Raw genomic sequence first — 22,215 nt, forward strand, 5'->3', positions numbered from 1 at the left:
AACTTTAAAAATAAACTGGAGGGTATTATGCTAAGTGAAATTAGTCAGAGAAAGACAAAAATCATATGACTTCATTCATAAAGTCATATGAGGACTTTAAGAGACAAAACAGATGAACATAAGGGAAGGGAAACAAAAATAATATAAAAACATGGGAGGGGACAAAACCGAAGAGACTCATAAATATGGAGAACAAACTGAGGGTTGCTGGAGGGGTTGTGGGAGGGGGGATGAGCTAAATGGGAAAGGGGCATTAAGGAATCTACTCCTGAAATCATTGTTTCACTACATGCTAACTAATTTAGATGTAAATTTTTTAAAAAATAAAAAATAAAATTTAAAAAAAATAAAAAAAATAAACTCTCAAAGTAAACTTAAGAAAAAAGAAAAGCAAACTGAGGCCTACTTACAAGCGTGCTTATTATTTGATAGGTTAAGGCTTGGGGGCAGGAGAGGGATATAGAGAGGGAGAGTCTGTGTTTCCAATTGTAAATTGGCTACAGTTTTAGGAAATTGTGAAAGGACATTAGGAAAACCATGTTTTATCATGTGCACAGGAGAAAGGATACCAATAAAACAGATAATACTTTACAAAATGATGTCTGTATACAGTGACAATGATAATCATCAGTAAAACATGATTTACTTTTAATCTAATAAAACTTGTTGAGTATATCTTAAAAAGTATGTTATTTTCTCCTTCATTTTATATTAAATATGGACCATTGGATAACAAGTCTCTTGTACTTTCACAAAGCACCTTTCTCCAGTAATTGTGAGGTTTTAACACAAGGTCAGGTAAGGAGAATGAAGTGAAAGAGACAAGGGTAACAATGAGATCAAATTACATAGAAATCAAATAATCAGTTGTCACACCCTCATATTGTGGTCATTATCTCTCAATTGTCCACATCAACAAAAGACAGTCCTAACAATCAAAATTCATCTCTGCTTAACACCAGAATAAGGATATTATTAGTCCTTAGATTTGCTGTATGTGGAATGCATCAAGAATGTACTTTAAACCTAATAGTGACAAAACTAGTCTTGAAAGAATGATATGTGATTAAAGGAAGTTTACTAATTTGTTACTATCTGCTAACTGTAGTTCAATTAATGTAGTTCTCATGTGTCAATGTGAGAATGACCCATTATCTTCATACTTATCTGATGATAATTTTTAAAATATATACTAGAAATTAAACAAATGTTCACTAGGAGCACCTATGTGGCTTAGTCAGTTGAGAGTCCAGCTTTGGCTCAGGTCATGATTTCTGGGTTTGTGGGTTTGAGCCCCACATTGGGCTTTGTGCTGACAGCTCAGAGCGTGCTTCAGATTCTGTGTGCGTGTCTCTCTCTCTCTCTCTTTACCCCTCCCCCGCTCATACTCACTCTCTCAAAAGTAAATGAACATTAAAAAAATGTTTAAACAAATGCTCGCTAGACACTAGGGACTATTTAAAAGTTGTATATTACTTCTCTCATTCTCCTGATATTCTTATGACAACTCTAATGTAGTCAGTGTGACCACAACTTTATAAATGAAAAGTGTGAGGCTTAGAGAATTTATCTTGGTCAAAGTAACCAAGCTGGAGAGTCACTGAGCCAGAATATGAACCCAAATCCCCCTGATTACAAATTAAAAATCAACCACATGTTATACTGCCAACCACAGGATGAATCATGAATACCCAATAGCTGTAGAAAGTCCAGTACCTGGATTACAGAACCTTGGAGAACCACTTACTAAGCTATGCTCTCTACCCTTCATGTTATTTATCTGTAATATAGGGTTAATATTAGTACTAAAGTCTCTTAGGGCTAAGGTAATAATTCAGAAATACAGTGCATAGAAGTAGTTTAGTTTCTGTTATGCATGGCCCTGAGTTAGTGTGCATTAAAAAATAGCTTTCATTATTATTCTTAGATTCATATATCTGCATTTATAAAATTGAGCGTCTTAGATGTATGTACCATGGTAGAGCTTTCAAAGTGTTTTCATGCATAATATATCCATACCTATGTTACTTAACATTTCATGTTTTATTTAATTATGATAGGCTTACCACAGGTAATTTTATGCTTTAGGAATGACGTAGAGATTTCAGGTGCTGCAACTCAGCTTTGCTGTTGGGAAAAAAAAATGCAGACTACTCTCCTTTTTTTGCTAGGCTGGCTAGGTCTGAGATTCAGTTCTAAGCGTTTTGCTATTTAGTTTTAGTTACTGCATTTACTCACTTGAAATGCTTGGCTTTCTCTCCACATTTCTGAAGAATCAGCAACCTCTCTGTTTTTGTTCTTCTAACAACTGAATGCATTTCTGGCCTCATGTCATATGCACTTCCCCCACCCTTCAAGAATTTCTCCCTACCAGAATAAATGTGTACCTCTCCCACTTTGGCTACCTTCTTTCTTACCTCATTTGAGGAAGAAATCTCTACAAAAACAGGAAACATCTGATGTTGTGTTTCTTGGAGTTAGGATAGTGTTCTGTGAGTATTCCCTCAATGTTAGGAATATTGCTTTGCCCATAGTTAAGTTCTCAAAATATATATATATATATATATATATATATATATATATATATATATTTTTTTTTTTTTTTTTTTTTTGCCAAAATTGTTGAACAGAATCTCAGAATCTATAAGCATTGGACAAACTGTACAAAATGATATCCATGTTCAAGTGACTGGCAATTTTGTTGGTTAAAATTTTATTTTAAACAGCTTTTATTTTGGCTTAAGCCTCTGAGTGATTTTAGGAAAGTTTTGGAAAATACAGAGAAATACAGAGTATTATAACAAATGAACACATACCCATCTCTGTATTCTTACTTTCCTTCATTCCTGAAAATCTCTCTCTCCTATTAGTGGATATCTTTCCAATTCAAGTTCTTAAATACTTATTGAAATTTATATATTTATACCTAATGCATAGTACTGGATTATGGATTTTATTATTTACAGTGTTATAAACTACCTATTAATTTTTTTCACCCAACTTTATTTTTGAGATTGGTCATGTTAACACACATAGATCTAGTTCGCTTCAATTGTTACATAGTAATACGTGACTTAAAGATATTACCTTGTGTTTATCTATTCCCTTGTAATGGGAACAAAATGAACAATAATCAAATGGTAAATTATATATTCTTGTACATGATTCCTTTCCATATAGTTAAGACTATCTCTAAGATAGATACCTTTAAATGGTATTGCCAGATCATGGGGTATGTTTTCAACTATTCTGATGACACATACACCTTTTGTTCACACCCCACATTCATAGAGTCAGAATATTCTAACAGCTGTACTACTGAAGGAAGCACATAAATTAACCTCTTCTTACCACCATCACTGCTGCCATCTTGGTCCAATCTTCCTCTCTTTTTTTTTTAGTATATGTGCTGCCGAAGCGAGCATGAATCTTCTTCTCTTGATAAGATACTGCCAAGTCCTCTAACTGACCTCAGTGTATCTACCCTCCCCCTACAGGCTGTCCCCTACACACTAGCCTCTGAGGTACTTCTGAATTTAATTCAGATCCTATCACTTTTCTGCTCAGAACCCTCAAAGAGTTCCACTCAGAGTAAAAGACAAAGACTTCATACGGACTTACTCAGAGTAAAAGAAAAAGACCTCATAAGGACTTACAAGTTGCAGATACAATAAAAAAGAGTTTTGTTTCTTTCCTTTTCTGTTTTCCATTGATCTATTTAGGTGGTCTGAGATCTTCCCTGCACATCTACCCCTATTCCTGGGAATGGTAGTCAGGATTATTTCCTCTCACTCTGAGGGTGTAGTATTCTGTGGTCCTGGCTTAAGGGGGGTTTGGTCTCCCCATGGACCCCTAGCTTCTCTCTGACTTCTCTCCCTCAGCTCAGCAGGGCAACAAAGCCTAATTTACTTAGATAAGCCAATGTCTGAGAGAAGGCAGTTAAATGCTCCTGTGATTTGTTCACTGTTCTGAGTTCCATTCTCCCTAAGAGTACAGTCAGTTTTTCCCACCAATCCTGTCATAGCTCAGACCCCGAAGTGTTGTTTTGTTTTAATTCAGTAGTATTTGTGCCCTTGATGATTACTCACATAAATTTCTTCATTGTTAAATTAATACAACATACTCACAATATTTTTAAACATCCATAAACTCTTTGTTTCTCCAGAAAAGCAAGGGCTCCCTTTAGCTTCCTTTTATGAGAAAGAGTGAGCCTATTTTGAACATAATTATCGAATGAGATGTCCTGCTTGCTAAATTATTATCCTTTTAATTGTGATTTTAGTGGTTTCTAGTCCCTCCCAAGGTAGTCAAAACTGAAAATGCTATGGAGTTACTAGATTATTTTTACACAGAAATAAATGAAAACTGGAAAATCTTTCTACTCTTTGGACGGTGTAAATAGGCCAGAGCACTCATGGTATATCTGCTTGAATTTCTGATAGCTTGAGAAATACAGTTAATTTAGGACAGAGCAGCAAAAGGACCAATGTATGGTAGCCACATAAAGCTAACTTAATAAAATGAATGGTGAGAAATGAATTATCCACTTTAGATTTCTGGTTTAATTTTAAAGCTATAAACACAAAAATGTAAAACCTTCCTTAATTCTTCACTCTAAAAAAAAACAATACACAAAATAAGTTTACAGTTTCTTTCCTCACCCTTCCAATCCTATTACTTAGAAGAAACACTTAGAAATTAGTACTATGTCTGGATCCCTCCATGTATGTTTACACCTACTTTTTCCAAAACTGAGCTCACATTACATATCTATCCCACGTGTTACTTTTTTTTTCATCTTAAGTAGTTATCACGGCAAATGCAAATTTTAAATAATTTTAAAAATTGTGACTAGTAACACAGAAATACATTTTTCCTGTATAATTAGAGTAAGATGTATATTGACCTCAGGGAATGTTTAGAAGTGAGAAGTTAGAGCTCTCCAGTGTGGCAACCCAGAGCCACTTTTGACTTATGGGCATGTGAAATGGGGCTAGTTGAAATTGAGAAGCCTTGTAAGAATAAAACATGCACTGGATTGCAAAGACTTAACATGAGAAAAGGAATATAAAATAATCTTATCAATGTTATACTGATTATATGTTGAAATTGAAACATCCCAGTACATTAGACAAATGAAATATATTATTAAAATTAATTTCCTCTGTTTCTTTTTATTTTAGCAATGTGGCTACTAGATAATTGGAAAGTATATTTGCAGCCCACAGTGTATTTCAACTGAATGGTGCTTGTGTCGGTTTTGGTTGGTTTTATTTCTTTGTATTAATACACTTCTCTCTGAGAAATAAAAATGCAAAGTGAACAAAGAAGTGACTCACTGAACAAACTTACTGACCTAGATGCAGCAAAGAACTTTTTCAAGTGCCCAGGGAACCCACTGTAGATTCCAGAATCAGAAAAGTAGAAGCCTACACAGCTGATGGAATAAATTTCCATACTCCTTCACTTTCTTCCTTATGTGATCCCTACATGATTCTGAGGAACCAGGTAGTGGAACAGATATACAAAGGCTATGCAGTTGGGAATTTCTGTACTTTACTTTTATGCAAAAAAGATGAATAACAAATAAGAAAACATCAGTGCTATGGTCTAAATGTCTGTGTCCCCATCAAATTCCTATATGTTGAAATCGTAACCCACAAAGATGATAGTATTAGGAGGGGAGACCTTATTAATTATGTCCTTATAGAAGAGACCCAGAGATACCTTGCCCCTTTCATCATATGAGGACACAGGAAGATGTCAAAGGCTGGTACTTACCAGACTATGATCGTGCTGGTGCCTTCACCTTGGACTTCCTGGCCTTCCTGACCTCCAGAACTGTGAGAAATAAATTTCTGTTGTTTATAAGCTACCCAGTCTGTAGTATTTTGTTACACTAGCCCAAATAGACTAAGCTAATCAGTATTCATGAAAACCAAAATCTGCTTTTGGGTGATGCATAAATTGAATACAGTTTTCTAACTGTATGAATTCTAAGCTGGAGTTCCTTCCAAATCAAAGAAAGATCCCAAATAATTATGATTCCATTTTAATTATGAAATAGCTTACTCTAAATATTGAAAATTAATAATCCAAGAATTGATATACAAAATTTCCTCAGCAGAGAGAATATTCAGTTAAGTAGTTACCTTGTTTTCAAACATGCTGAATAATAGATATGTTTGTATAAGTTAGAATATTTTAAAATTTTGGTTTGGGTCACAGCACTGTGGTTTAAGGAGCACTAACAAATATGATAATCAAGGTATTTGAAGCCTTAGCTCTAACTGGTTACATGGCCTTTTACAAGTTAATTACTTTCTGGATCTCTCTACACCTCAGCTGTAAAAGTCACGTTTGCAGCAGGGCAGCTAAAATGATGCAGTGTTTTTTTTTTTTTTAAGTTTATTTATTTAGTTTTAAGAGAGAGATAGAGAATAAGTGGGAGAAGGCCGGAGATAGAGGGAGAGAGAGAGAATCCCAAGCAGGCTCCTCACTGACAGCACAGAGCCCAATGTGGGGTTCGAACTCACAAACTATGAGATCAAGACCCGAGCTGAAACCAAGACTTGGACGCTCAACCGACTGAGCAACCCAGGCTCCCCTAAAATGCTGTACTTTTATTTTGAAATGCCCTCTGCTATGACCCTTCAAGAAATTCTTAAAGACTTCTTAAAGAAATTTAACTGAGATTATAAAGTGTAGAGAAGGAAGAAGACACAGTTAACACTCAAGTCTCCTCATTCAGAGATGTTGCCAGGGAATTTTCAGGGATTCCAAAGGATTCTGTTTTGAGAGTTTTTGTACTGTGCTTATCTTACTGGGAGAGTGAGCTCCCTGAGTATCAAGTGAAAGCTGAGCACTGAATGAAACATATGTTTTTGCCATTCCTAACAGAGACATATCTTTGAATTCAGGTTATCAATTTAAATTATGACAAACCTGACTATTCTGTTTTGTTATTATAAATACCATGAAAGGTATGCACCCTCATCTGCCCATCCCACACTTCTTTGCCCAGCTTATTCTAGGTCTCCAAGCCCATCCCATAGATCTGCTGAAGGGACAACTTTTAGGCAGCAATGTTGGGCGCATGACACTTCATACTCAGTCTAAGCTGAGTGGACCTGGAATAGATCTAACTCAAAGGCAACCAAATAACAGGTCAACCAATGATTTATGCTGTGATGTGATTCATAAATATGAATTGAGCCTACCAACTTTCTTCTCTTGGCAATGTGAGCCAAGAATTGATAAAAGAATGAGCTGATTTCCAATCAGAAATGCACCTGGAAAACCAAGAAGAAGAAATGAGCTCTGAAGTGAGGTTGAGAATAGAGATGATTTGTTTAAAAAAGTGAATAGATCAGATGAAAAAACAGGAAGATTCCATGACAGAAACATTAGCTGTGATCAATTTTATTTTTAGTAATTTTTTTTGTTGTTGTTGTTGTTCTATTACATTCAAACCCAGAAATACTTAACTAAATTATACACTACCAATTACTCTGTTCATTAATGATTGCACTATTGGAAAAGACTGCATATACACTGGATGTGACGCTGTCTCTTACCACAGGTGTTTGCTGTTGCCATTCTAAAATGGGGACATTAAAAAGTTATCATGGTATTATGCTAAGTGAAATAACTCAGTCAGAGAAAGACAGATGCCATATGTTTTCACTCACATGTGGATCTTGAGAAACTTAACAGAAGACCATGGGGGAGGGGAAGGGGAAAAAACTGTTGCAGAGGGAGGGAGGCAAACCATAAGAGGCTCTTAAATACTGAGAACAAAATGAGGGTTGATGGGGGTGGAGGAGAGGGGAAAGTGGGTGATGGGCATTGAGGAGGGTACTTGGGATGAGCACTGGGTGTTGTATGGAAACCAATTTGACAATAAATTATGTTAAAAATAAATTATGTATAATTGAGAATATTTTTAAAAAGTTATCATGGGATTCCACTGGGAATCAAATTAAATAATATAGGCAAAGAATCCTTTGACTGGTGGATAAAAGGCTTTTAGAATATATTAATACTGAGTTCTCAAACAACCATCTTGTTAAATACCTGGCTTTTCACTGGGACACATTTTGCCAGTGCACTTTAACTTGAAAAGGAAGCTAAGTTCTGAGTCTATAGAATAAGAGAAATAAGCTGAACATACAAACCATTATATTTTAAAAGATCATGAATTTTTAAAGAAATCAGGTGTTGGCTAAAACTGTTTTTCTTTTCCTTCTTTACAACGTAACAGCTGAAATCCTCTAATGCAAATGAACTTCAACTACAACGAAGTAAGTGACATTACACCAAGTGGAAAACAAAGCCTGTCTGTGTCACCACATTCATCAGTTAACTTTTGATTATGCCTAATAATTTTGTATGAAAAAAATCAGCATGTGAGAGTCATAGAATATAACCAGAAATACAGTCTATACTAGATGAAAATTTATTTCTCAGGGGCTTTAGTGGTTCTATTGGTCAAAACAAATGCATTAATAAATTACCTAAATTAAGATTTTATGGGTGTCCCCAAATAGTTTTTGACTGAAGGAGTCATGTGGTTGAGTCCTGCTTGAGACAGTAATTATAAATATCCTTGAAACATTCATATGTTCCCACCAAAGGTATAGGGTGTAATATGAAGAGTTAAACATGACTGGACACATCAGAACGTAAAGCAGGCAGGGCCTTCAGGATAATGCCATAGTGAATGCTCTGGGGATCAAAACAGTTTAGATGTGGCTGTTGATGTTAATACCCTTCATGCCCATAAATTAAGAAAAGAAATCCCGACATGAACTAGGGTTTGCTTGTTTGTTTGTTGGCATAAGAAAATAGGAGAGAGAGAGAGAGAGAGAGACTGGGAATTGGTGCAGGTCTACAAAAAATGACATTATGAGACTTTCACCTTCTCTTACTTTATCATTAGACTAGGGCTGATTCATAAACAACCTCTTGAGGTGCCCACTGTCTTAAATAAAATGAATTTGGACTAAATATAATTTGGCTGATAAAGCAGTATTGATATAAGAATCACGCTTGCACTTGCGTATTATTCCCAAGATGCCAACTAAACCAGATAGTTGGGAGAGAAAAGGGAAATGAGCTTATCCTTAAGTATGTTATGAGATAAACTTTCAACAAATTATACTCAATAGAAAAGTAGAGAAACATGAGAATCATATAACAGAGCATACTAAAAATCCGTCCAAATCCAAAAAGTTTCATGTACGGGGAACATTTCAAACATGTAAATGGTACATGTGCATTCTGCTTATTCTGTAATCATGAAATAAACAGACACATGCGTTTTCCGTATCATGGTGTGCTTAATAAGCAGTGATCTGTCAGCGTCACTTTAAAAGTCTAGTTGAACAGACTGGATCCCTATCTTACAAATGCTTACAAATAGAGGGAGATAATCACTGACATGCTTAAGCTCCACTGTATCCATCTTTCAGACTGACATCACATGGTAACCGTCTGTAAGGGAGGGAGAAGAATGCTTCTCTGAAGTGACCACACCACAGGTCATTCACAACAGAGCTCAGAAACATCTACTCAATCTAGTTAATGTTTGATTTACATTTAAAATGTTTTTTTTTATTACAAAACAATCACTGAGAATTAAATAACCAAATTCCAATGAATACCAAATTAAATGCCAAATCAATTAAGGTATAATCAAAGACTGAAATAACCTTAGGAGAAAGAGCAAAGATAACAACAGCATATGGGATTTAATGTACTTCTTTTCACAAACATGCTTGTCCTCCAACCTCATTAATTTAATCGTTGCTCTGGCACCCAGCCCAACGTTAAGCACAATCTTTGAACAGTTGTCTGCAGCTGTGTGAGAGCTCTAGGCTGATGGCGACATGGAATATCACTAGATGTTGGAATTCACAAACCAATTAAGATTAGTACAGGTTCACATCGCCCTATCTCCAAGGGTTCATTCCTTCTCATTTTTAAAGAGTATCCATCTTATTATTTAGCATCCTTAATATTAAAACAACAACAACAATGATCCCTGTGCTTCTAAAAGTAGAGAAATATGAGATTGTTCTGTTGAAGTAACATTTTTATTCCCGTTACATGGCTACTTTTCGGGAGCATGAGTAACTAATTTTCTCTTTTGGAAAACCTTAAAAGAGACAAAAAGTTAAGGGCTCAGTATTATATTTGAAGCTGGCATGAAAACACTTAAACTCTATGGTCACTTAAAATAAGACTGACTCTAAATGTTAACCAAGGACCTTGTCCAGATGATTTCACTTCTTGGATAAATGCGCTATTAGTAATAAACTTTCTAACTCTTAGGCTGGAATCTTAATGTACTGATTCCTTTTTCTTATAGCATATTCTAGTTGTCCAGTTTATATGCATTATGAAGAATAATGAAAGCTTTATATATTTTTTTTAATTTGGAAAAATGTGTATTACTTTACATCACATTTGATTTCTCAAATGAATTACTGTGGCCCTTTGAAAAAATTTTGAAAATATGTCTTTGGAGTCCACTATATTAGTCATGTCTTCTGGTATTCTTTATTTTTATTTTATTTTTTTTGACAATAACCAAATTACCTAATGTCATTTCAAGTTCATCCTATTCCATTTACACATGTACACAGAGCTGGGGTAATTCACTTATGTAGTTCAACATCTTCCTTGTTGCAGATGGTAAGGGTGCAGATTTCTCCCTCAAGGAAAGAAAATCTTTCATAAAATAATTGCATATTCTGCTCATTTTTTTTCTCTTTGCTGATGCTTTTGTATTATTACACCCTGTCAGATTAGTAATTAACATGCAGTCTCCATATCACATAAGTGCATTTTTCCTGCTTTCATAAAAGCCCCGTTAGCAACTCACAGCATATAATAACTGTAGATGGCAAAGAAAGAGGAAATAAATAATATAACAGGAATAACTGTAAGAGCAAGTACAGCATTAGGTTGGTGCATTTATTTTGATCATGGGGTTGAGTTGCAACTCTTCCTGAAGAGTATGCTGGCACCTAGAACAGGTATGTGACCTTTGAAATTAATTTTTTCTTATTCCTATTTGAATAAATAATTGAATTAACAGCCTTGGTTATAATCTGAAGGAGAAAACTGGCTGAGGAAGGAGAATATCCTATAAAAAATCTACTTAAAAGGAAAAACAAATAATGAAAGTTGAATTCACAGGTGCACATTAAGTGAGACCTAAGGACCAACAAACCTAAAACAGTAGTTTTTGCCCACTAGTATCAGACTGAGATTATATCCATTGAAGATGAAATTACATGAGGGTTAACTAACAAATAGTCCTATTTGGGGGAAAAGTTAGTCTCCTTGGATAAATTTTTCAAAGGGAAAATGATTCAATAAGCAATAACCAAGGTGAAACTATTCTGTGAAATTCCTTCACTAAAACTGTGGAACCGGACTGGTTACATAATTTGTAGATCGAAGTACAAAATGAAAATGCAAAGTCACTTGTTCAAATTAAGATTTTCATAATGACAATAGAACAGTCTTAAACCCAGAAGAGGACCTTTCTAAGTGTGGGGACCTGTGAAACTCTCATGTCACATACCTATGAAGCTGGCCTTGCTTCTGAAAGGCAGATTCCACCAGACTAACCTGAGGCTACTCTCAAATGAAGCCAGCAATGAAAGCAAGAACTCAAAGTCGCATCTTGATTCTGATCCTGGCTCCACTGCCCAAGTGTGACCTTCAGCAAGTTATTCATCTAAGCCTCAGTTTCTTCACCCCCAAAACTGATATCACAATGCATAAAGAACACCTTTTAAAGTGCTCACTGTATAGTAAGTACCCAGTAAATGCTGTTTGTCTAACATAGCACTAACATCTAATATATAATGATCAAATATCACAACTCATCGAGTTTAAGACAGAAAATAGTTTGCACCTGGATATTTGTTTCTTTTACTTGTCATCCTTACTGATGTTTTGCCTAAATTTAGTTTGGTAATATAAGAAAGAACTACTGTTTGGTTAGCATTTGCATGTTTTCTTTTTATGGAAATATCCATTCACAATATAAGTTAACTTATACAGTTAACTTATGCAGTGTTAAACTTATACAGTCTTAAACTTATACAGTGTTGTATGTCAATTATATCTCAATAAAACTGGATGAAATACATCCAAATAAAGCTAATCAGAGTTGAGTGTATTCTTTTTTATTTAATTAATAACATCTAAAAATAACTATCACCCAGGACTATGTTAAGTAGCAAAATATGGTAAGTGCCTTGGAACAGTTATCTGAATTGTTGAGATTTCACAAACGAAGTGATTCCCCTTAGACATCATACTTATTTCATATTACCAGTGTTAGTGGTGCTGATCATTATAATTACTAATAACCACAGTTACAGCTAAAATTATGACATATTGACCATCGATACAAAGCAAATGACCACACTCCTTCAATTCTAACAAACTACAATTATAACACACAAAGTACAGACTGAATAAAAGCCTTTGGATAGAGAAAAAATAACTAAAACCCTACCATATTGTAGGTACATGTGAATTCTAAGATCCATTCTAGTTTCTAAAATATTGAAATATTTTATATGCATGCTAGTAATGAATATTTTATTCACATTATGATCTCATCACAAAAGTTTATTCATTTATTTTCTCACTGAAGGGGATATATATGTTATATATACATAATGTGTGTATATACATATATATATATGTAATGTAAAATACATTAACATTCTCATGACTATGAAGATAGAAATTATTCATTCCTTCATTAGTTCATTCCACAAATATTTACTAAGCACTTTCTATGTGTCAGGCACTATTTTAGTGCGATTTTTATTTATTTTATTGGCATTAAAAAGTGAACAAACCACACAAAATTTTCTACCTCCATGGAGTTTACATTCTACAGGGGAAGATTTTCAATAAGCAAAATGAATAAGTACATGTAAACTAAAAAAGATAATGCTAAGCTCTCTGGAGAAATGTTTTTCTTAAATGAAGATTTGGAGTTTGGGAATTTGTGACTTAAAACAGGTGGTCAAAGATTATATAACTTAGAATTCTTCCTTTGATATTCTAATACAAATGGTGACTCATTTGTACTAAGACCTAGATTGAATATAATCGTGATTTTTTTTTGTTTGATTGCTATCTACTAGGAGTCCTTCATTATGCTAGGCATTTGAAAAATGTTATTAACTACTAAAAAATATTGATTCTAGGGGTGCGTGGGTGGGTCAGTTAGTTAAGTATCTGACTCTTGCCTGTGGTTCAGGTCCTGATCTCACAGTTCATGAGCTAGAGCCCTGCATTGGGCACTATTGCTCTCTCTCTCTCTCAAAATAAATAAACCTTTTTTTAAAAATTATTCTACATTTTAAAATGTGGATTTTCTAGTTTGAGAATAAAGAAAAATAGATCTGAAAACATGATACAAGATAATTTCATATTTTAAGTGTGGAATTATATGGTAGATACATAAGTATAGACCATGTTGAGAGAAAAATATTGGTAATTCATAGTAAATTTGTGAAGACTCATCTCTTCCTCAAGTTAGGAAGACATCTAGTAATTAGGTATGTGTTGAGTGTGTGTGTGTGTGTGTGTGTGTGTGTGTGTGTGTGAGTGTGTGTGTTTGTGTCCTACCCAGTAAATATTGAGAATTGCCAGGAATTGCTTACTTTTAATCACAACACCTTTTATGGGATGTGGGACCATACAGTCAATAAAAGGTGGTAAGATGAAAGGCACTCTTTCATTCCTTCAATCCATCTTTCAAAGGGAGGGGGGAACTTTTATAAGGAGGTGGCTCTTACTTTTAAGCAAATTGTAATTATTTCTGAAAATTTTGTTATTTCTATAAAACTCTGCTCATACATGAACAAATTCATACCTACATTATCCCAAATCACTAGGTACACTATCTAAAACCTTTAATGAAAGGATCCTTTTTGTTAGGGTTTTGCTAGAGATTGTATTGTTTCTTGTTGAAATGTACTGTAATGAATACATTACAAAGGGACAGATCTGTAATTTAACCTTGGAGGAAAATAACTTCTAGAAAGAATACCAAATTGTTGAACATTTCAGGAGAGTGGACAATAGACAGTATTCACTCTAATATCCATAGCTTAAGGTTGAAAGTTTACTATGAATTTCATTTTGTTTTATTGGTTTGTTCTCAAAAACCACTTTAAGTACACTTATACCAAACATCCACATTTGGATACTATGATCTAATTATCTGTATCATAGCTGACTGTGTTGAACCAGATACAAATTATTTTTTTACCCCACAGAACTCCAAGTTCTAATTAAAATTAGACCACACTAATAAGGTATCATAGTCGCAACAGTTCACATTCTTACAATTGTATTTTAAAAACTCAGGTAGAGTAAAAATACTGTTTCAGTGAGAGAAATCTCATTAATTTTTATTGAAAGAGTAGGTCAGATTTTTGGTATTATATAGGTGAATAATATAACCTTGGAAATACTGAAATGATTTAAATGATTCATAGCTATTAATTTTCATCTAGCAGATTTTTGAGGGATTTCATGATAAAATATATTTTTATAAGAGACTTATTCATTAAATGGTATTTGCATGATTAAATAGATAAATTACAATCAATGGAGAAGATGGCATGCTCTGAAAAAAGGAAGCTAACTATTAGACAAAATATTTTGTTTTCTGTGTTTGAAATAATAAATGTTAAGGTTCCTCACTTTTTGAGTGAATACATCATAGACTCCTTTTTAGTTCATTCATATTCTACCTACTTTCTGTCAGCCAGTCACTGTTTTAGGCTCTGGGCTGTAGGGACATAGCCATTAATAAAATGTATACATCTTTGCTTTCCTACAGCATATATTCCGGTAGGAAAGACAGATCATAGATAAATAAAAACATAAATTATTAAAATGTCAAATAGTGGTAAGTATTATAAAGAGAAGCAGAGTAAGAGGACGGGGTTGATGAAACAGAAGCATTATTGCAGGGAGGGTGGCCAAGGAAGGTATTTCAGTGGAGAGGATATATTGTCAGAAACCCAGAAGATACAACTTTGGAAGCTATTTGAAGATCTGAGAAAAACTTCTAGAAGGGGAAACGAGTACAAAGATCCTGGGTCAGGAATGAACTTGGTGCCTTTGAAGGCAAGAAGATCAAAGTGATGAGTCTAGTGTACAAGGAAGAAAAGCAGGAGACTGGGTCAGAGAAGTCAGGGGTCGACTCAGGGAAGGCCATGTAGGCTGTGCTGAGGAGTTGTTTCTTCCAAGTGCAGCAGCAGAAAGTGAGCAGTGTTGAATAGGATTCTGATGTGGTTTATATGTAGTTTAAAAAAGAATGCTCTACTTTCTGCAGAGCAAGGATTAAAGAAGGGAAACAAGGTTGTTGCTGGACTATAGGCAAATGATGAAATGGCATGCATTATAGTACTTAGGGTGCTAATAGCTCGGGTGCTTAGATATAGTACATTACTATGCTGCTCAGAAATCCCTGTGTTTCTTTCTGTATCAGGGAGAGGGAGATAAATGTGTCTGATGATGTTGGGTATGCCCAAAGAAACTCACTTAAATGATATGAATAGAAAGAAACAATCATATATCAAGGTTAATCACTGGCCTTTTAGGGAGTTACAAAACTCACAATTAGTAGAGCATAGCATTTGAATTAGGTACTAAGAAGGAAAAAATGTCCAAGAAGGAATATTTTGAATGGTGTTCATTTATTTCTGTTGTCCCAGGAAAAGAAAGTAGATATACTGTATAAACAGATAACTTGAGATTAAGCCTGTAGATGTATATTAAAAAAAGAAAAAGGAAAAAGAAAAGCTTGCAATCACTGCCCTAGTGACTATGTATTTATCATCCCCTAAACAGCATCCATGTGCAATAATAATGGCATAAAAATGGTGTCTACATTTATGACTGTCAGGCCCTAGACATTCTGTTAGGTGATTTGCTTTATCTCATTTCCTCCTCTCCTCACTCTGTGATGTGGACGTTATTATTACCCATGTGTCTCAAGTTGAGGACATTCAGGCACAGAATGTTTACGTAAGTTGCCTACCCTAACTCACCAAGCCATTAACTGGTAAAGCTGGGGATCAAGCCCAGATCTGTATACTGTGTACTAATACTGGTTAATTTAGTGAACCTACTTTCTCGTGACATGATAAAAATAAGCAGCTGATGAACACTCTTCCTGTTCCACTGGTTATTTTGAAATATAGACACAGTGTCTTTTTGGTAACAGCATGCAGCAGTCAGACAGCTTACAAAACATATACATCCCGGCAAAGACGTACACTGACCATTTTAAAGTCAGTGAGTCAATACAACCACCAAGGACGTAAATACACCAAGTGACAGCATAATTAATCCTATGTACACAATCAATGAGGAATAGTAATGTTTCTTGGGAAATGGAATATAGTAGAATGAGCCTGAATTTTCCCTGAGCACAGATGTTGAGTTGCTATTCAATGAATCCTCCCTGGAGGAGACTGTAACAAACACACGAAACCCCTCAAGGACAGCCAGGGTTGTAAATTGTGAGCTATAAAGATAATAATATAAATATTGTGCCAACATTTATAATTTATTTGCTGGACTCACAGGTGAGAAATAGGGGTTAGCTGGCAGGTCTAATTTGAACCAGTGTTGGCAAACCCATGCCTCACACTAAATCATTGCTTTCTGTGTTTTCTTTAGCTTAAAAATATATAATAAAGTTCCAACAAAGCTACTTCCTTTGGACAAATGAAGCTGTGGACACAGATTTGCAATGTTACATTATAAAGTTACTGGAGGGCTAGTATACGGACAGTTTTTCTTCAAAACTTGTAGTGGGGAACTTTATGCAGTTAGAATACACTGGGTGAAGGCATAAAAGCATAAGAGAATTTTTCTTTAAACATGCAAAATTGCATAGTTTTGTTTAATTTGGTTGAAACTCATCATTGGGAAGTCAAAAGCACTGACTGAAGAAGGACATCACTGTGATAGGAAGGGGTCATGAAAAGAACACAGAATTGAATAATTCAATACATTTTTATTTAATAAATTGAATAGTTTATATTAAAAAAAAAGAAGAACATATATCAAAAGGTTTTTTGCCTGGTTTCAGCTGTGTCTTAAACTAGTCATTTTGGGCAAATCAGATAGTCCTCAAGGGCCTATAGATAGTTTAAACAGTGTCTGCTACTTCCAACACATGAATAAAAAGTGAGATGTGTCTGGAGCGTCTAGGTGGCTCAGTTAGTTAAGCATATGACAACTTCAGCTCAGGTTATGATCTCACAGTTCTCATCAGGCTCTCTGCTGTCAGCACAGACCCTGCTTCTGACCCTCTGTCCCCCTTTTTATGCCCCTCCCCTGCTTGTTCTCATTCTCTCTCTCTTTCCGTCTGTCTCTCTCTCTCTCAAAATAAAAACTAAACTTAAAAAAAGTGAGATGTGCCTAAGAGAAGGGCAGTATTACTTTGCCTTCAGTGGTGCCCTCCCGTTCCTAGCTGGGCAGCATTGGTAAGCTTTTCAGCCTCCATGTACCCAAGTTACCCCCATCTTGCCAATGAGGGTAATAAAACTTACATTTGATATTCTTTTGAGGATTACTGAAAATATCGTGATGCTTGTCAACTTCTGAGTACTGTACCTTAGAGAAAGCAAGAGCTTCAACACTGATAGCATTCTACATTTTCTATAGATCACACAAGGTAATAAACCTTCAGTAAATGTTTATTGAATAAAGGAAGAAGTATGGTCAGAAGTGCCACTGGATCTCACTAGTTTTCTGTTTAGACCTAGTTTGCTAGAGTTTGTAGGTATGTACAAACTGATGATATGATCAGGAAGGCACAAAAAACAAATCTGCTATTTCTGTCTGAGGAAATTGGGCAAGCATACATGGAAATGTTTAAGGACTACCTTATCAAATGCACAGGCTTTTGTGAAGCAGACATGACAACACCACACTCCGTAAGCAAAGGGAAAGAGTGGTGGAAATATAAAGTCTATTTACAGACCCCCTAAGAGTTAATGGATAATCAAGTGAAAGGATGTGTTAGGGAGTGGAAAGAAAGGGCAAGGAGAGCAGCAGAAGAGGTAAGAAATGAAGTTTATCATTTTTAAGTAATAAAAGCTTCCCGGAACATGGTGTTAATTACTATTTATTTATTTATTTATTTATTTATTTATTTTTGGAGGAAGAGTTCAAGAAATTTGAATGTAAAATAAAAAGTCACCAAGAAAACATATTTCCCTTTGACTATCAATAATCATCGGCTTACTGTTTCAGTCCTGGGCCAATTTCATCTCTTATCTCTCACTGTAGGATGTTTTCTCTCCTAGATTCTATACACAAAGTTCATGAAAGGAAGACCATCTTGTCCTGATAAAATGATCAAGGACAGCCTTTTTGGGAATATTAATCTGGAGATGTGTCAGGTCGAGTGAACAAACTGGAAAGAAAAGGGGAGACCAGTGGTTAAGTGGCAAAGGTTTCAGCCAGTGTGATGACCTTACTGGAAATAAAATGAAACAGATGGTGTTGGGCGGGGGGGGGGGGGGGGGGGTAGCTAAATATTGAACACATTTAGTAGGAACATGCTTTCTCATTTTCTTTCATGATTAATTGAAAAACGTGGTAACTTGAAGTATGGATGGTCAATTTCAACCATCTCTATGGTTATAGCTATGCTACTACTCATAGAGGGTGGTAACATTGCTGAGTATCTAAAAGAAAATCTTTGAAGTTGAAAATCTAAAATTTTCTTAAAGTTTTAATATACCAGAATTCTCAATAATTAAATAACATCATATGTTTTCTATCTGGGGTTAAAAAATTGGTTCTGAGTATTCTCAGAGCACAAACTGTAATATTAGAAAATTAGTTCCAAAGAAATCATTTCTTTTTCTCATGTTTTGAAATAAAAATTAATCTCTAAAATACTTAAAAGCTATAAAAGACAGGGCCGTCCCTTTTCAAATGACTGTAAATTGTGTATATATTTCAGCTTTGGGCCATATCTTTTAGGCAACATGTGTATTTATCTCAGATCCTCACTTTTTGAGTAGAGAATCCTGCTGGCAAATTAACAATAGAATGTTAGAGAAAGGTTATAACAGTTTAAACATCAGTTTGTCTGCATTTATCCAACTCAGTAATCTCTACTGTGGATATATTAGATTTGTTTGTATTTTTTAAATCTCATTACAACTTTTTGAAAACAGGAAATTGCTTCTACTATGAAAGATCAATGTGCTCTTGACTCCGGCATTTTCAACAATGGCTTATCTTTGCTGATGTAGTAATGGAGATCGGGCGGATATGAGAATGAGTTTGGGTTCTCTAACAGGCTTTGAAAGAAAGTCACTCAGCAGAAAAACCACAATAATTATGAATTCTTAAACTTAATGATGCTTATCCAACCAGATTATTCAACTGCCCAAAGAAGCAAACTCTCAGGTTCATACCTACTTCTGTTGCAAATTTATTTTTTTGAGGGAGAGGGGGAAAGGAAGAGGATTTGTAAGATCATGATTAATAGATTTAATTTAGAGAAAACTGTATTATATCATGCCCCGTAATTAGAAATGGAAAAAAAAGTCTTGGAAATTTGGCCCAAAACATAAGCCAAACCATTTCAAACTGGAAATGATTCCAGAAATGTAAGCCTAGGATTTTCGTTTTGTTTCATCTTGGTCAGAAACAGCATGGGATCAATTAGATAAAATTTTGTTTCTCATTAGAGCCAGTTAACCTACTCACAAAATAAACATCATGATATGGCCAAGTATGCTGCAAATTTGTGTCTTCTGCCTAAACCGTTCACTGTGACTTTTGATCCACTTATACTGCCCAAATTACTATTCTTAATTCTTTATCTTCCTTTCTAAAAACTCTCATCCATTTCTAGGATTTAGTGCCAAACTTCAAAGTTCTATTTCTAGCTGTCTACTGAATTCCACCTAGGAGTTCCACAGGCAACTCAAACTGAACAAAGCATTTACCTATCCCCTAATAAAAATTCTCTTATTTTTACCTTGATTTCTAGTGCAACTTATCACCAAGCCTGAATTTATTGAAGCTCTCCTCTCTAATTATTCACCTACAAATTATACCCAAAGAATTTTCTTCAGAAACTTTTTCCCAAGTTGGGGCAACCCCCTCCTGTTGAGGCTTTCACTGATTTTCAGTAAAATCACAGGAATTCTCATGCTTAACTGATTCTTTCTGCTATCAATCCTCTACTACCTTGACGAAGTGGTCTTGACAAATTTCAATGTTATCCCATTATTCACTCCCTGGAATCCTTTGATGACTCCGATTGCCTTCAGGATAAAGCATCAAGTTCTTAGTATGACTACCAGGCTCTTAATGAATTGGCAATAATGTTAAATTGCCAAATCCCCCAATTCCTTCCTTCTTCAGACCTACTTCTCATTTCCCAGAAAGTTTTTTTTTGTTTGTTTTGTTTTGTTTTGTTTTGTTTCCTAGTTTTGGTTTTGTAAATAAATTCTGGATACATTACATTAAGATACTTACCATTACCTCAATATACTGAATCTAAATTCTAACTTTTTTTCTATCATACAAGGGGCATTAAAGCAGCATTAACAAAATAATAGTCAAAAATTTGCATGACTACCCCAACTTCCACTTTTTTTCTAATCTCTTCTTGTTCTTGTATATGAACAAAAGCATTTTTTAAAGATTATTATAGCTATAAAATGGGTAACATTCTGTAATTTTTAATATTTAACTCTAGGATTTCTTTTCTTCAGTTAACATTCTGTTGAATTCTTATTCACATCTTGAAGGACCCTGGTTCTCTTGTTATCATTACCAATGTAAAGGCTTCCTTGACTTGTTTGGGGATTATACCTAGAAATTTTAATACTCCTTTCTTAGTAATTGATAGAAAAGTAGACAGTAAATCAGTAAGTATATGAAAGGCTTAAACAGCACTACCAACCATTTTTGACCCACTGACAACTATAAAATGCTCCATTCAATAAGAGCAGAATACATATTCTTTTCAAGTGTACACAGAATATTCATCAACACAGGCCACATTCTGGGCCATAAAACAAGTCTTAATACACTTAAGAAGACTGAAATCATACAAAATATGTTATCTGAGTGTAAGGGAGTGAAATGAGAATTCAACAACAAAAAGATTTTTGGAAAATCTCCAAACTATTAGGAAATTAAATGCTTTATCAATAATGGGTCAAGGCATAAATCAAAAGGAAAATTAGAATATATTTTGAAACAGGGGAACCTGGGTGCCTCAGTCAGTTAAGCATCCAACTTTGGCTCAGGTCATGATCTCACAGTTTGTGAGTTCAAGCCCTGCATTGGGCTCTGTGCTGACAGCTCAGAGCCTGGAGCCCGCTTGGAATTCTGTGTCTCCCTCTCTCTCTACCCCTCTCCTGCTCATGCTCTGTCTCTCTTTCTCAAAAATAAATAAAAATTAAAAATTTTGTATTTAAAAAAAGAATATATTTTGAAACAAACAAAAATTAAAACATAAAATATCAGAACTTGAGGAGTGTAGTAAAAGCAGGGCACAGAAAGAAATACATAACAGTAAACATTTATACAAATCTTCCTTGACAGATGATGGGGTTACATCCCAATAAACCCACCCTAAATTTAAAAAAAATGTTAATGCTTATTTTACTTCTGAGGGAGTGAAAGAGAGAGCATGAGCAGGGGGAGGCTCAGAGAGGGAGACACAGAATCCAAAGAACGCTCCAAGCTGTCAGCACAGAGCCTGACATGGGGCTCAAATCCACGAACTGTGAGATCATGACCTGAGCCAAAGTCGGACACTTAACTGACTGATCCACCCAGGCACCCCTAAACCAAGCCTACATTTAAAATATTGTTGGGGCGCCTGGGTGGCTCAGTCAGTTAAGTGACCGACTTCGGCTCAGGTCATGATCTCGCGGTCCGTGAGTTCGAGCCCCGCATCGGGCTCTGTGCTGACAGCTCAGAGCCTGGAGCCCGTTTCAGGTTCTGTTTCTCCCTCTCTCTGACCCTCCCCCATTCATGCTCTGTCTCTCTCTGTCTCAAAAATAAACATTAAAAAAAAATTTTAAATATTGTTAAGCCCAAATTCATTTAATACACCTGACCTACAAAGCTTAGCCTAATCTACCTTAACTGTGCTCAGAA

The sequence above is a fragment of the Lynx canadensis genome, chromosome A1 (genome assembly GCF_007474595.2).
Source record: "Lynx canadensis isolate LIC74 chromosome A1, mLynCan4.pri.v2, whole genome shotgun sequence".
NCBI classification, from domain to species: domain Eukaryota; kingdom Metazoa; phylum Chordata; class Mammalia; order Carnivora; family Felidae; genus Lynx; species Lynx canadensis.